This window comes from Hyperolius riggenbachi, chromosome 2 (assembly GCF_040937935.1).
Source record: "Hyperolius riggenbachi isolate aHypRig1 chromosome 2, aHypRig1.pri, whole genome shotgun sequence".
In the NCBI taxonomy this organism is placed as follows: domain Eukaryota; kingdom Metazoa; phylum Chordata; class Amphibia; order Anura; family Hyperoliidae; genus Hyperolius; species Hyperolius riggenbachi.
In genome coordinates, this window is record NC_090647.1 from 31119136 (window position 1) to 31134803 (window position 15668).

General features: G+C 44.8%; 1 protein-coding gene across 4 annotated transcripts in view; it reads left to right on the forward strand.

The window, feature by feature from the left end:
- Positions 1-15668, forward strand: part of LOC137545411 (P2Y purinoceptor 2-like) — an 83054-nt gene that overhangs the window by 25374 nt on the left and 42012 nt on the right. The window contains exon 1 of one of the 4 annotated variants that reach the window (XM_068266601.1): positions 9834-10026. The exons of the other annotated variants lie outside the window; for them this stretch is intronic. The gene's annotated coding sequence lies outside the window, so the exon portion shown is untranslated. Of the gene's footprint in view, positions 1-9833; positions 10027-15668 lie in introns of those variants that run through there. 4 annotated transcript variants of the gene reach the window in all.

Consider the following 15668-nt stretch of genomic DNA (forward strand, 5'->3'; position numbering starts at 1 on the left):
CCCCCTGTTGGTGCCTAAACCTAAGACCCCCCTGTTGGTGCCTAAACCTAAAACCCCCCAGTTGGTGCCTAAACCTAAGACCCCCCTGTTGGTGCCTAAACCTAAGACCCCCCTGTTGGTGCCTAAACCTAAAACCCCCCAGTTGGTGCCTAAACCTAAGACCCCCCTGTTGGTGCCTAAACCTAAAACCCCCTATGGATAATAATGTTTTACAGACATTAATAAATAAAAAATGTAAAGAAAAAAAATGTAAATTATTTTTTTGGGTGGATAATAATGTGTTAGAAATGTTTTAGAAATAGTGATTTATTATCTTCATAAACGTTATTCGTCACGGGCTCATTTTGTAAACTTAAATAATCACAAACATAGTTATAAATCCTTAAAAATCTCCGGGCGCCGTTATAAATCCTTAAAAATCTCCGGCGCCTTATTTTCCCTGTTCGGCGCCCATTAAACGATATTTATAATGGAAGTGAATGGGGCGCCCTTTTTGTCCACTTGTCTCATGCGCCCAAATCTACTGCTTCCAATTACCAGCACAGGCCCAATAAAGAGCTAATATTGTGCTTGAGGAAGAGCCCCATAGGGCCCCTATGACCCAAGGCCCCCGATGCGGTCGCTACCTCTGCATCCCCTATTGCTACGCCCCTGCTGGAAGCCCTGAAATCACACTCAAAAATGCTAGGACAAGTTGGTGCAATGTAAAACTGTCCTAGTCAGTATAGTTCAGCTTTGCAACACAGAGCAACACAGTTTTGCAAAAGGCAGGTTCGGCCACCGGTGTTGCAGAGCGATGCAAGGCTTGCGCTCTTACCCGGTAATTGCACTCTACAGTCTCTGTAAAGCACTGTGGGAAAAGAGTCACTGTAATATAAACAAGCTCTGTCAATAAGCAATATATGTACAGTCTATGACATGTGACATTAATAATATTTGCCCATGATATGATTCTTTTGCTTTCAAAGATTTATTGAAACAATGATAGAATAGAATTTATTATACCTCCTGCTTTTCTGATCACTTTTTGGCTGTTGGTGAGTGAGCACTGCAGGCATTAGCAGACCCCTGAAAACTTGTCTTTAGCTTATAACTTCTTCTGCTATGCATTGGTCTGGCTGGTGAATATGTACGCTTGTACTATTAATTTAGCTGGATGATTACTGACGTCCTTACGTCCGTTTTGTGATAGTTTATTATGCTCCTGAGTTTTTGCTTTGTCCTCCATTGATTGCTTGTCTATTTTCCAAGACCGTATTTGTACTTTTTCCACCCCTAGGCCAGCTTTTTGTACAGCACCCTGTGCAGGAAAACAGTAAATTCGGGCGCCTGAGGCTAGTGGACAAATCGGGCGCCGCCATTCACTCCTATAATAAATATCGTTTAATGGGCGCCCGATAGGAAAAAAGGGCGCCGGAGATAAATAACGTTTTAAAAGCGGCGCCCGGAGACTTAATGTTTTATTACTGTTTCTCATGATTACACATTATTTAATGATTTATACATTTTTTAATTTTATTTTTAAACGAAAAACAGTACAATATTTTTTTTTAACATTTTTAAACGAAAAACAGTACATTTTTTTTTTAACATTATTTTTAAACGAAAAAACTAACAGGGGGGGTCTTAGGTTTAGGCACCAACAGGGGGGTCTTAGGTTTAGGCACCAACAGGGGGGTCTTAGGTTTAGGCACCAACAGGGGGTCTTAGGTTTAGGCACCAAAAGGGGGGTCTTAGGTTTAGGCACCAACAGGGGGGTCTTAGGTTTAGGCACCAACAGGGGGTCTTAGGTTTAGGCACCAACAGGGGGGTCTTAGGTTTAGGCACCAACAGGGGGGTCTTAGGTTTAGGCACTAACAGGGGGGTCTTAGGTTTAGGCACCAACAGGGGGGTCTTAGGTTTAGGCACTAACAGGGGGGTCTAGGGGTTAGGGGTAGGTACAGGGAGGGTTACTTAGGCACCAACAGGGGGGGTCTTAGGTTTAGGCATCAACAGGGGGGGCTAGGGGTTAGGGGTAGGTACAGGGAGGGTTACTTAGTATTTTTTTTTTTAAACGTTATTATACGTTTCACTATTTAAACGAAAGATTAACGTTTTTACAATTGCCGATTTAATGCACATTATTTAATGATTTATAACTTTATAAAACATTAATTTTAAACGAAATACAGTACAATACATTTTTAAACGTTATCCATGCTTATCGTTAAAAACCCGGCGCCCTTTTTTCCCAGCGCCCCTTTTTAACGTACGCCCCTGTGCAGCCCCCTCTCCCATGTCTAACATTCATGTACAGCAGCCTCTTTCAGTTAGATACAGATCTATTGCACAGCAGTTCTCTTCTATGTGTTGCTCCAATTTGCAGCCTCTTCTTCCATATGCAGCAGTCCCTCTTCCATGTCCAGCCGCCCCTTGGCCAGCTGCCGCCCAAGAACCGAGCCTTGGAGGCCTTTCCGGAAATCCGGCCCTGCTATTATCTATCCTCTTCTCATTCTAACCCTGACCAGACTTAAAGGGATACTGTAGGGGGGGGGTCAGGGGAAAATGAGTTGAACTTACCCGGGGCTTCTAATGGTACCCCGCAGACATCCTGTGCCCGCGCAGCCACTCACCGATGCTCCGGCCCCGCCTCCGGTTCACTTCTGGAATTTCCGACTTTAAAGTCAGAAAACCACTGCGTCTGCGTTGCTGTGTCCTCGCTCCCACTGACGCCACCAGGACTGTATAGCACAAGCCCAGTATGGTCTGGGCCTGCGCAGTACGCTCCTGGTAATGTCAGCGGGAGCGAGGACACGGCAACGCAGACGCAGTGGTTTTCTGACTTTAACCACTTCAGCCTACAGGGTTGAGAATTTTTTACATCTGAGCAACTTTCACCTCCCTTTCATTTGCCAATAACTTTATCACTACTCATCACAATGAATTGATCTATATCTTGTTTTTTCCGCCACCAATTAGGCTTTCTGTGGGTGGTACATTTTGCTAAGAGCCACTTTACTGTAAATGCATTTTAACAGGAAGAATAAGAAAAAAAACGGAAAAAATTCATTATTTCTCAGTTTTCAGCCATTATAGTTCTAAAATAATACATGCCTCCATAATTAAAACTCACGTATTGTATTTGCTCATATGTCCCGGGTATTACACCGTTAAAATTATGTCCCTATCACAATGTATGGCGCCAATATTTTATTTGGAAATAAAAGTGCATTTTTTCAATTTGCGTCCATCACTATTTTTTGAAGCCCATAATTTAATAAATCTTATTGATATACCCCTTTGACATGAATATTTAAAAAGTTTAGACCCTTAGGTAACTATTTATGTTTTTTTTTTTATTATTATTGTAATTTTTTATTTTATATTTTATTAAAACTTGTATGTGGGTATTTTTGGGTGTGGGAGGTAAACAGGGGTTTTTACATGTTTAAAAATGTATTAATTCAACACAATGGGTCTGATTCACAAAGCGGTGCTAACAGTTAGCACGCTGGTGAAAAGCCCTTTATCATGCCTAAACTCAGTTTAGGCATGATAAGTTTAGGTGTGATAAGTTTAGGTGTGATAAGTTTAGGCATGATAAGTTTAGGTGTGATAAGTTTAGGCATGATAAGTTTAAGCACCAACTGCGTTAGCACCGCAGTGCACAGCTGATCAAAAGTTTTGCGCTAGCAAAGTCTGGTGCACATCGCATAGAGTTTAATGGCGCTGCTTTGCGTGCGGGACTTTGCACGCTATCTACACTTATCTAAACTTAGCATGCCTAAACTTATCACACGTAAACTTATCACACGTAAACTTATCACACCTAGGGCTCGATTCACAAAGCGGTGATAACCCAGTTAAAGACTTTAGGCGTGATAACCATTTTTATCATGCCTAAACTCAGTTTAGGCATGATAAGTTTAGGCATGATAAGTTTAGGCATGATAAGTTTAGGTGTGATAAGTTTAGGCATGCTAAGTTTAGATAAGTTTATATCGCGCGCAAAGTCCCGCACGCAAAGCAGCGCCATTAAACTCTATGCAAAGTGCACCAGACTTTGCTAGCGCAAAACTTTTGATCAGCTGTGCACTGCGGTGCTAACCCAGTTGGTGCTTAAACTTATCACGCCTAAAAACTTATCACACCTAAACTTATCATGCCTAAACTTATCACACCTAAACTTATCACACCTAAACTTATCATGCCTAAACAGAGTTTAGGCGTGATAAAGGGCTTTTCACCACGGTGCTAACTGTTAGCACCGCTTTGTGAATCAGGCCCCTAAACTGGCTTTTCTCCAGCATGGTGCAATGGTTATCACGCCTAAAGTCTCTAACTGGGTTAGCACCGCTTTGTGAATCGAGCCCAAAGTGTTTTTTTGGTGTAGTTTGCTATTTGGCCACAAGATGGCCACAGTCAAAAAGTCCTGGGAGCGATCAAGCTCGCTCCCAGGAAGAAGATAGAAGCAGGGGAACTTTTTGATCTCAGAAAAGCCGCAGCGTCCGAAGAGACGCTGTAGGCTTTTCTCCAGGGGGGTCCGATCAGTGAAAGGGATTTATAATAATCCCTTTCAATGATCGCTGGGCTAACGGCCCCCAGCGGGAGCGCGCACGGGGGGCCCGCGGGAGCGCGCGCGACCCTCGGGAGTGCGCGCAGCCTAACTGGACGAAAATTTTCGTCCAGTTAGGCTGAAGTGGTTAAAGTCGGAGATTCCAGAAGTGAACCGGAGGCGGGGCCGGAGCATCGGTGAGTGGCTACGCAGGCACTGGACGCCTGCGGGGGACCATCAGAAGCCCCGGGTAAGTTCAACTCATTTTCCCCCGACCCCCCTACAGTATCCCTTTAAAGCCTTTACTGCTGCCAATCCTATTCCTATATATGACACCCGCCGTTCTCCTAGGCTATCATTGATTCTACCATCGCCATCAACATTGTCCAGTGTATCCGGTAAAGTCCTGCAGGACCTCGTACTTGCATTCTGCTCACTGGAGTGGACCAAACGGATCCATTCCAAATGGACTATTTTGCTGAGATCCCTTCCATTTTATTCCGCTAAAGTGAACTTTTTGTGTGCCAGTGTGAACAGAGTCTTATCGTCACCAGGGTCGTAACTAGAGGGGAGCAGCCCCAGCAATCGCAGGGGGCATCAGAGCTGTGAGGGGCCCCAACTACTAACCCTCTCTTTCTCTAATACAGGGGACTATACTTCAGATCAGGTGTTTTTGTGGCTACACTTGTTATGGGTGTGAAGATAATGATGGCCTCATTTGTTGTATGACCCTTGTGAGATGGGCCCCAAGGCCATGAAGGGGAGGTGACGGAAGGGGCGGGAACATTGGAGGGGGCATCAAAATTTTGCTTGGGGGCCCGATGAATTGTACCCTATTGACTGTCTCCCAGAAAATCATTGGTGATACCAGGGGCGTCGCTAGCCCCAAAGATCAGTGGCACATGCTCCGGATCTATTCTGGGGTGCCCCGGATATCCCCCAGGCAGAGTCAGCTGTGTTGTCTCAATGGTGGGCATGGGAGCTGTGGTGCATCAATTGGGGGTATGCTGGGTGCTGTGGTGTTTTTTACGTGGGTAAACTGGGTGCTGTGGTGCTTTTAAGGGGGCATGCACAGAGGCGTATCTAGAGTGTTGCAGGCATGGATTTTGCCATGGTTGCCACAGCACTATGTGGGCACCATGCCTGCCCCTGTGCCTCCCTGCCACTCATACCTCAGATCAGATTAATGCTGTTATCTGGGGAACATGGCTACTTATGTATGTAAGGCGCACTTGACTTAGTGTTGGCATAGAGTATAGAGAGTAAATAAGAGGCATTTCCAAAAAAGTAATTTCAGCAATATCTTGAGCCAAAAAACACAGGCAACCATAACACACGTATGGCGAGAGAACATTTTTGCGCTTTGAGTCCTATGGGAGAAAAGCGCTTTACAAATGTTATTGTATTGTATTGTATTGTATTTTTTGGGGGGAAGGGGGCTCACAATTTCAGTGTTTGCCATAGGTGCTATATTACCCAGATACGCCCCTGGGCATGCAGGAAGCTGGGTTTCTTCTATGGGGTCATGCTGGGAGTTGTGGTGTCTGTGGTCTGCCCGCCCAGCAGAAAGCCAGACCAGACAGCACAGAAGCCAGGTAACTCTGCCTAGTTATGTTTAAGTGACACTGACTATTTATGTGATCTGCTGCATTTTAGTTTTTTTTTTTTTTTGTATTAATGGAAAGGGGGCTTCATACAACATTTTGCTGGGCAGGCCTACTTAGATGGCTATTAAGTTCATGTAAATTTGGCTCCACCCATGACCACACCTACATTCTGTTGCGTGACCACACCCATTTTCTGGCTGGAGTGCTCAAAAGTGCCCTAGGTGTCTTAGGATCCTAGCAACGCCCCTGGGTGATACTAACAGGTGACAGTTATTACTGAGTAGCCTGTTCTGTTGTAGGGAAGCAGGCGGGGGGAGGGAGGGGGATGATGTGCGGTAGATGAGCAGCCCACAAGCCATAGATCCTAGCTAATAATTTGCAAGTGTCCCTGCGTATTGTCCAAGTGTCATTGCTTTTGCACTACTGTGCATGTCAAGCACTGACAGCCGTTGGGACGTCCGTGCGGGCGTGCGTGCGAGCCCGCGGCGGGCGGGAGCAAGCGCACGTGACAGGTGGGTGCGCGCGCAATCGGGGCGCTTGGTGGTGACAGACCTAGAGCCTATTTTCAAACAGGCTTAGGTCACTTGTGTCAAATAAATGTCAAAGTGAAGTTTTATCTCCTAATAGCATTAGGTTTAAAAATATTCTGCACATATTCAACTTTGACTAATAATTCTAAGACTAATAAAGGCAAGGTTTATGGTATTCTGTTTTCAAGAAGGGCAAATCTTTACATGGCTGAAGTTGTGGTCAGAGGTGTAAAAACAATACAGAAACAACGTCACACTTCTTTCCTTGGAAGACTAAAAGAAACAGTATGACTCAGTTGTGAGAGAAACATATCTTATCTTGTATATCAGGCGTTTGTGGCATGTTCCTGATATGGGGGTTTATTCACAAAGCTAACTTATTTTTCACTTTAAAAAGAACCTGAGACGAAAGATGTAAAAGAATTGATACTTACCTGGGGCTTCCTGCAGCCCCACGACCACCGTTGCCTTCCTCGCCGGTCTCCCATATGGCTTTGTCCGCCTGCTATCGGCTAAGGACCGGTAATCTTCTTTCAGACACGTCAGGCAGGCTCTGCACATGCCCAGCCGCCCATTGCGTTCACGTTGCCAGGAGTGTTCCGCAGGCAGTACTGGGCAGGTGCAGAAAACTCCCAGCGACGTGCACGCGACCGGGCTGTACATGTGCAGAAGAGCTTGACTGATGTGACTGAAAGAAGATTACCGGAGCCAAAACGCGGGTGAACGGAACCACCCAAGAGGACGGCGAGGGATGCAACAGTGGTCGTGGGGCTGGAGGAAGCCCCAGGAAAGTATCACTTCTTTTACATCCTTTGTCTCAAGTTACCTTTAAAGGGGTTCTGTGGAGTGTAAAAACAAAATCCGACACTTACCTGGGGCTTTGATCGGCCCCCTGTAGCTGTCATGTCCCGCGCCGTCCTCCTCCGAACCGCCGTTCCCCGCCGCCGGCACCAGTCAATTATTCCTCTAGTGAGACTGCGGCCGCGCGCGTGCTCATCCCACTCGCGTCTCCGGGAGCTTACTGCGCAGGTGCATTATGAGAAAACCTCATACTACGCCTGCGCAGTAAGCTACCTGAGACGTGAGCGGGAGCGCGCACTATTCGTCTTGTCAGACGAATAATTGACTGGTACCGAGGAATGGAGGATCATAGGAGGACGGAGCGGGACATGACAGCTACAGGAGGCCGATAGAAGCCCCAGGTAAGTGTCTGTTTTTGGGGGTTCTTTTATACTCGAGAGAACTCCTTTAAGGGTTTTTTCCACCGGAAGCCGCATTTACAGTTTGGCCGGAGCTCTGGTTCTGCTCTTTAGCCGTAGCCCAAATTGTTAAGCTGTACCGTCTAATAAAATATTTACAAAAATGTGAGAGGTGCACTGACTTTTATGAGGTACTGTACAAATCACTGGCTATGAAAGCTGTCCAAAAGTTTGCTTTCTTAACCTGCTGAGCGGTCTGGACGAGCTCAGCTCGTCCAACACCGCCAGAGGCTGCCGCTCAGGCCCTGCTGGGCCGATTTTCACCAAATAAAGTGCAGCACACACAGCCGGCACTTTGCCAGCCCCGTGTGCTGCCTGATCGCCGCTGCAGCGCGGCGATCCGCCGCGTGCAGCGGCGAAAGAGGGTCCCCCCAGCCGCCCGAGCCCAGCGTAGCCGGAACAAACAGTTCCGGCCAGCGCTAAGGGCTGGATCGGAGGCGGCAGATGTCAGGACGTCGGCTGACGTCCATGACGTCACTCCGCTCGTCGCCATGGCGACGAGGGAAGCGAAACACGGAGGGCCGCTCATTGCGGCCTTCCGTGTTATTTCTTGCCGCCGGAGTCGATCAGAAGATCGCCTCCGGAGCGCCCTCTAGTGGGCTTTCATGCAGCCAACTTTCAGTTGGCTGCATGAAATAGTTTTTTTTTTATTAAAAAAAAAACCTCCCGCAGCCACCCTGGCGATTTAATCAGAACGCCAGGGTGGTTAAAACAGAAAGTATTTGCAATTAAATAGGTTAGAGTGAGCTCTATTAAAAGAAAGCAAACTTTTGTTTTGCAAAACATTTTAGTAAGAGGGCTTTTTGGTCCATTGTAGCCCCCTTACACATTCCTAGGAGTGTCGGTTCACCATGAGCTTGCTGGGTGCTCTGTAACTCTGATTGGAAATAATTACTGTCCAAAAAAACCTGTTGTGAAATAGATATCTCGCCAGGCTGTACCTCACTGTTATATAACCTCTCAGTCCTGTGGTTCTCCACTCTTCATACTGCTAGGCTGCCCACACCAAGCATGTGCATTTACAGGCTAGGTCAGTGGTGGCGACCCTGTGGCACGCATGCCAGAGATGACACTTCGAGCTCTCTCTTTGGGCACGTGCGCCACCAGCCGCCACTACTTTAGAACACAGATTGCAGAGAGGTGATGTGCATATTCCACAAGGTATTCACCCACCCACCCACCAGCAGGAGGCTAATTACTGCATTTCATGTGTGGGGTAATTACTGCATTTCATTTGTGAGGTGATTGATGCAATGCAAATGTGGAAGTAATGTCCTGTTATGATTTGTGGGGTAGCTGCAGCATTTCATTTGTGGGGGTAATTGCTGCAATTCATTTGTGTGGGTAATTGATAGACAGATAGACAAATATACTAATGGCTGGATAGTGTACTGGTTAAGGGCACTGCCTTTGACATGGGAGACCAGGGTTTGAATCCTGGTTTGGGTCAGTACCTATTCAGTAAGGAGTTCAAGGCAAGACTCCCTAACACTGCAGGGTGGCCTCTTGAGTGTGTCCCAGTGGCTGCAGCTCTTGAGCCCTTTGAGTCCAACAGGAGAAAAGCGCTATACAAATGTTCAGATTATTTATTATTATTAATTGCTGCTATGCCTGTGTGAGGTGATTGCTGAATTTCAAATGTGGGGTAATTGCTGCATTTTAAATGTAGGGTTTCCTTCAATTTATGAGGTTATTTTTTAAAAAACGAAAACCTAAATATTCAGTATAAATTGCTGTGTTAGCGCTATGTGATGAATAAGTGAGTTTTGGGTTGCAGTGTGGGCACTCGGTCTCTAAAAGGTTTAACATCACTGGGCTAGGTAGTAAGGCAGACTTTACATTTCCCTAGAGAAAATCTCATACATTAGTGTCTAGTCTGAGTGTTTCCTTCTGTCGGTTCCAGGCAGAGGGCTGGGCTTCAACATATGTTTATACTGCAAGGAATACATGTAAATGTTCTGTGTCACATGGGGATGTACATAAGGACTGATGGGCTATATATTCAGGGGATAAGTGAAGAAGACTAACAGCCCTGGCATCAGTGATCCACTCCTACCAGATGCCTGACTGCAGACTGACTTACGCAGGAGACACAGGTACAGCACTATTCAGCTTGTACTGTATATTAACTAATGTATTGATAGACAGACAGAAAGATAGATAGATAGATATTATTTAGTATTTATATAGCACTGACATCTTACACGGCGCTGTACAGAGTATATTGTCTTGTCACTAATTGTCCCTCCGATGGGCTCACAAGCGAATACCTACCATAGTCATATGTCTATGTACAGTATGTATAGTGTGGTGTATGTATCGTAGTCTAGGGCCAATTTAGAGGGAACCCAATTAACCTATCCGCATGTTTCTGGGATGTGGGGAAACTGGAGTGCCTGGAGGAAACCCATACAGATAGACAAATAGTTAGAAAATGGACAGCTAGTTAAATAGATAGCTGGATAGATATGAAATGGGTCATTAGATAGATATGAAATTGATGAATTGAACATTTTTATTTAAGACACATAGGCCCTTATTCAATTCACTGTTTCTCCTAGGAGATACATTTTCATTTTCTGTTTAAAATAACTTTTCAGCACTTTGCAACTGAAAAAAATACCGCAAAGTAGGTGAAGAAGAACTGTCAAAATTATTCTAAAAAATGTTCTTGGTTGCTGCTAGCTTAAACGAGATTGGCCCACATGCAATTCATTTTTTCTCCTAAGTTTTCTCCTAGGAGATACATTTTTAACTTTTCAGTGTTTTGTAATTAAAAAAGGACCAAGCGTTAGGTCTGGAACCCACTGAAATCCGCAAACGCAAAACGCAACCGCTAGCGTTTTGTCTGAGCGGTTTGCAAGCGGATTCATGCGCGTTTTTAGTCGTGTTTTGCAACATTGTATTTTTTTCCCCAGCGGGTGCCTAGCGTTTTGCGTTTTGCGTTTTTATCCTGATTGGTCCTGTGAATTATTTTTCATTTTGTTACAGTGTGCTGAACCGCAAAACGCTAGCAAAACTGCTCAGTTTAGGTTTTGCTGAGCGTTTCTGCTAGCGGTTCAATACTTTACATTGAAGCGCTAACGCTCCCAAAATGCTGCAGGTCCTGAGTTTGCGTTTCTGGGAATCGCAAACGCTCCTGTGGAAGTTGCCCCATCCATTAACATTAGCCCAGCGTTTTGGCAAACTGCTAGTGTATCGCAGTGCTGCCAAAACGCTGCCAAAAGCGCTCCTGTGGGTTCCAGCTCTTAGGGGAAAAGTACTATTAATATTATTTTGAGCATTTTCTAGCTTGCTGCTGATTCAAAGGCATTTTTTTTGACAAGGGCCTTTATGCAATTCACTTTTTCTCCTGAGTTTTCTTGTAGGTGATTTGCTCATAACTTGTCAATAAGATGCCTTTGGAACCACCAGCAAGCAAGGAAATACTCAAAATCATTTTGACAGTACTTTCTGGTACTTTTTCAATTGCAAATGCTGAAAAGTTATTATTAAGAGAAGTTTAAAAATTATCCCTTAGGAGAAAACTGAGGAGAAAAAGTGAATTAAATAAAGGCCATAAGAAATACATAAATAGGCAAACATTAAATGGGTAGAGAGATGGAGAGATAGATAGATAGATAGATAGATAGATAGGAAGATAGATAGATAGATAGATAGATAGATAGATAGATAGATAGATAGATAGATAGATAGATATTAAATGGATAAATAGATATAAGGGCTCATTCACATTAGAGGCACTTTTGACATTTTTTAAGCGTAGGCGATTTTCAAAATCGTCCTCAAAACGCGTGTGCAATTATTCTCTATGAGAGCGTTCACATATGAGCAGTTCGTTTCCGATTCGCTCAGAGAATCGGTGCGTGGACCATTTTTGAAGCGATTTGCCACAATGGAAGGTATAGGTAAAATGCAAAACGCTCACAAAATTGCTTTGTGCATCGATTGCATTCACGGTTTTTAAGAATAAATATATTGGATTCTTTTCTGGATCAAAAGACAGAAGTGCTCTGCAAAAGCGCTTACAAAAACTCTTAGCAAAGACCGCGCGCGAACAGGGAACGGGAAAGGGGGAAAAAGTGTCTAAAAACGCCCAACGCGAACGCTAACTGGAGCGGAACGCAATGTGAATGGGGCCTTAATACATCTGATGAAGGGCTTTGCCCGAAACATGTAGTGTCATCGCTTGCTCCAATACAGCTTGTTGCTGCATACAGCTCCTGAGTGCCGTGTCTTTTTTGATGTTTGTCTGTGAATGGGGCCTTAAAGATGAGCTGACAGAATAAGAAAAACTCAGAGATTTGATTTTCACCTTGGAATTTTCATGCTTCGAGTTAAAACGCAGGACTTTTAATTCTCCAAATTCCAAGGTCCAAAGTACCAGGTTTAGCATAGAAGTCAATGGCATGGACTTTTATTGCAAAGCCCCCCTGCATGCTATCGTCACCACATTTGTATGTAGGTATTTCAGGGCCTAGAGTAGGAAGGAATGTGTCCATGTTTTGTAAAAAAAAAAACAAAACAAAAAAACTTATAGTGAGGAAATTGATTTGAAAAGTTCAAAGGAAAAAAATGTGCAAATGCGTCGCTAGCCTGCAGGATAGAGACGCATGGTTGTTTCAGGTGTGTGATTCAGACACCACTGATGCATGAAAGTTTAGGGGGACTGTCAGGCAATTGGTATTGTTTAAAAGGAAATAAAATATGGCAGCCTCCATGTTCCTCTCGCTTCAGGTGTCCTTTAAATGCCAATGACTTTAAATGATGGAGGTTTTTGGGCTACTTACACATAATCAGTGCCTAAACTGCATCTAACTAGCCAGTGAGTTGAATGGGTTTTGGAAACAAGCACACAGGCCGCATCCTGTGCAGGAAGTGGAAGAACAGAAACTATCCGTATACTTTATGCTATAGATTAGAAAGATGTAAGTTCCATAATAACTAGGGTTGCTTGTAAACTACGCCAGTGTGAATCTATGCATCGTAGTCCGCAACTACGCATCGTAGTTCATAGACGAAGTTTAAAAACATCGCATACATATTTACGTATAGTCGTAGTACCGCTGTTTGAAGCTAGTTGACGTATTATTGCGAAGTCAACTACGCGTGCGGTATTTGCGTCTATACGGATCATTGCGCATGCGCAGAAATATTATTGCCCTTCTATACATATACAATTCCGCATTGGAAGGTGGAATGTACGCATATATTAGTTCACCCATACGCATATTTAGCGGATTATTGCGGAAATTTTACCGCATAAGGGCATAAGCATCCACATACACTACGCTTCACACTACGCGAAGCTTCCGTATTTTAACGCGTAGTCCACGAAATGCAAACATAGCGAGGCTTCTGATTTCGAAATCGTAGTTTGCAAAGCGTAATTGCATAGAACTACGCGTAGTTCCAGCGTAGCGAAGTTGGCTGACTTCGACCATCCCTGATAATAACTCAGTTGTAGGGATCTGTAGCCGGCAGTCAAACGCTGTGTCACTAAGGGCACTTTTCCTCTGGGAAACACAATTGTGTGCGCATGCGCGTTGGAATTACAATTGCATTTCCTTGCAATCTCACGTATACACGACGTCGCATGACGTTACCCGTCAGGGCGCGAATGAGACTTCAAGTGATTGCGGTACTTTGCGCGGGAGTCTTAGGCGGTCTTAGGCTAGGTGCACACATAGCATAGCGTGAAAATCCGGCGTTTTACACAGGTGAGTTTGAGTTTATGTATTCCGATTTTAGGTGCGTATGCATTTTTTCGTGCAGAGGCATTTTTCATGCCTTTTTGCATGCGTTTGTATGCATTTGTGGTTCGCTAAGAGAAAACACATATGCGTTTTGAGATATATGCAAATCATTAGGACAACAGGAAGCGGAAACACGTCAGAGACCTTTTACTTTTTAATTAAAAACACAGCATCAAACGCATGGAAAACGCAACGCATATGCGTTACCATAGACTTTCATTATGTGCGTTTTGGCATCCAGCCTGCATATTCTGCAACACTACCAGCATCTGCAGAACGCTTACTGTAAATCGCAGGTGGAACGCTGGTCCTTCTACGTCCCATAGACTAACATTGCTGCATAAAACACAGCGTTTCCCGCTCCGCAAGCGTTTCTGCCATGTGTGCACCCAGCCTGACAATAAGCAACATTCGTGTTGTGGTGCACCTGTACCCACATCAAGATATCGCGTAAATGACTGCTCAACGCTCAAAAAATTGCTGGTCATCAGAAAAATCATTGGGAATATTGCGTAGTGGGTATGTGCATGTTAAGCTGAATTAAAAAAAAAAAAAAAAAAAAAAAACTGAGAGAGGGTTCTGGGTCCTATAGAGTCTTCCCGCTCCTCTCCTGGTCCTCTCGTTTCAACACTGCTTCTCCCGGTAGCAGTATCCAATACTGCTCTCTGCCACCATGCCACCATGGCCAAATAAAAGGGATGATAGAAAGCTGCAAGGACCGATACCTAGGAGAAGTGACATAAAGAACTCCCAGAAACTCACCGTCTACCAATCACTGCAGAGGGAGTACACAATGGCTCCGTATCTGGAGAGGCTACACCACCACAAAGACAGACAGGCCTTGAGCCTGTACCGTCCCACAGCCTGGAGATAGAGACAGGGCGACACAGACAGACAAGGAAGCCCCGGGAGGAGAGACTGTGCAGGCAATGCGACCAGGGGGTCCTGGACAATGAGGCCCACTTCCTGCTACACTGCAGCAAATACGCACCTGTGAGGATCGCCCACTTCCAGAGACTCTCCGCCCACATCCAGGATTTCACCTCGACAGATGAGGAGAGGAAACTCTACATCCACTGGGGGAGGAGGTGCAAATAGCAGCCCGATATATCCCTGCCTGCCACTAACGGAGAGGAACATGATACCACATGGACTATATAACCCTTATACCTATGGACTGTATATCTCAGCCCCCATACCATTCCTTACACCCTCCACATGGACTGTATACCTATATCCTTCCCCTATTCCCAAAATTCCAACCCCCAATGTTAATGTTTTTGTTTTGTTTTGCTTTGGCAATGCTAAATGTGTTTGGTCCTGCCAATAAAGCTTTTTGGATTTGGATTTGGCTTTGGAAGTCTTCGGGAGCCCAAGTACTCGGAAGACGGGCATCTCAGTACAGCACATGCGCGAGCACGCTCTCTCGTCTGCTGCACGGTACAGAGCCCAGCAGCACTCTGCAGCACTCGGGCACCCAAAGACTTCCAAAGCCTCCTGCGGCGGAGGATTCAATTTTTTTTTGTTTACAGCCTAAAGAGGAACTCCAGTGAAAATAATGTAATACAAAAAGTGCTTCATTTTTACAACAATTATGTATTAATGATTTAGTCAGGGTTTGCCCATTGTAAAATCTTTTAAATCCCTGATTTACATTCTGACATTTATTACAAGGTGACATTTTTACTGCTGGCAGGCAGGTTATGTCACTGGAAGGAGATGCTGCCTGCTTTTTGTGCAGTTGGAAACAGCTGTAATTTCCCACAATGCAGCAAGGCTCCCACAGTGTGATGTCAGGACCTTGGTCACTGTCACTACAATATCAGCCATACAGTGCCCACTGATGATCCGTTTGTGAAAAGGAAAAGATTTCTCATGTAAAAGGGGGTATCAGCTACTGATTGGGATGAAGTTCAATTCTTGGTTACAGTTTCTCTTTATCGTTAGTTTTATGCATTCCCAAATGTTTTCTCTTGAAATCA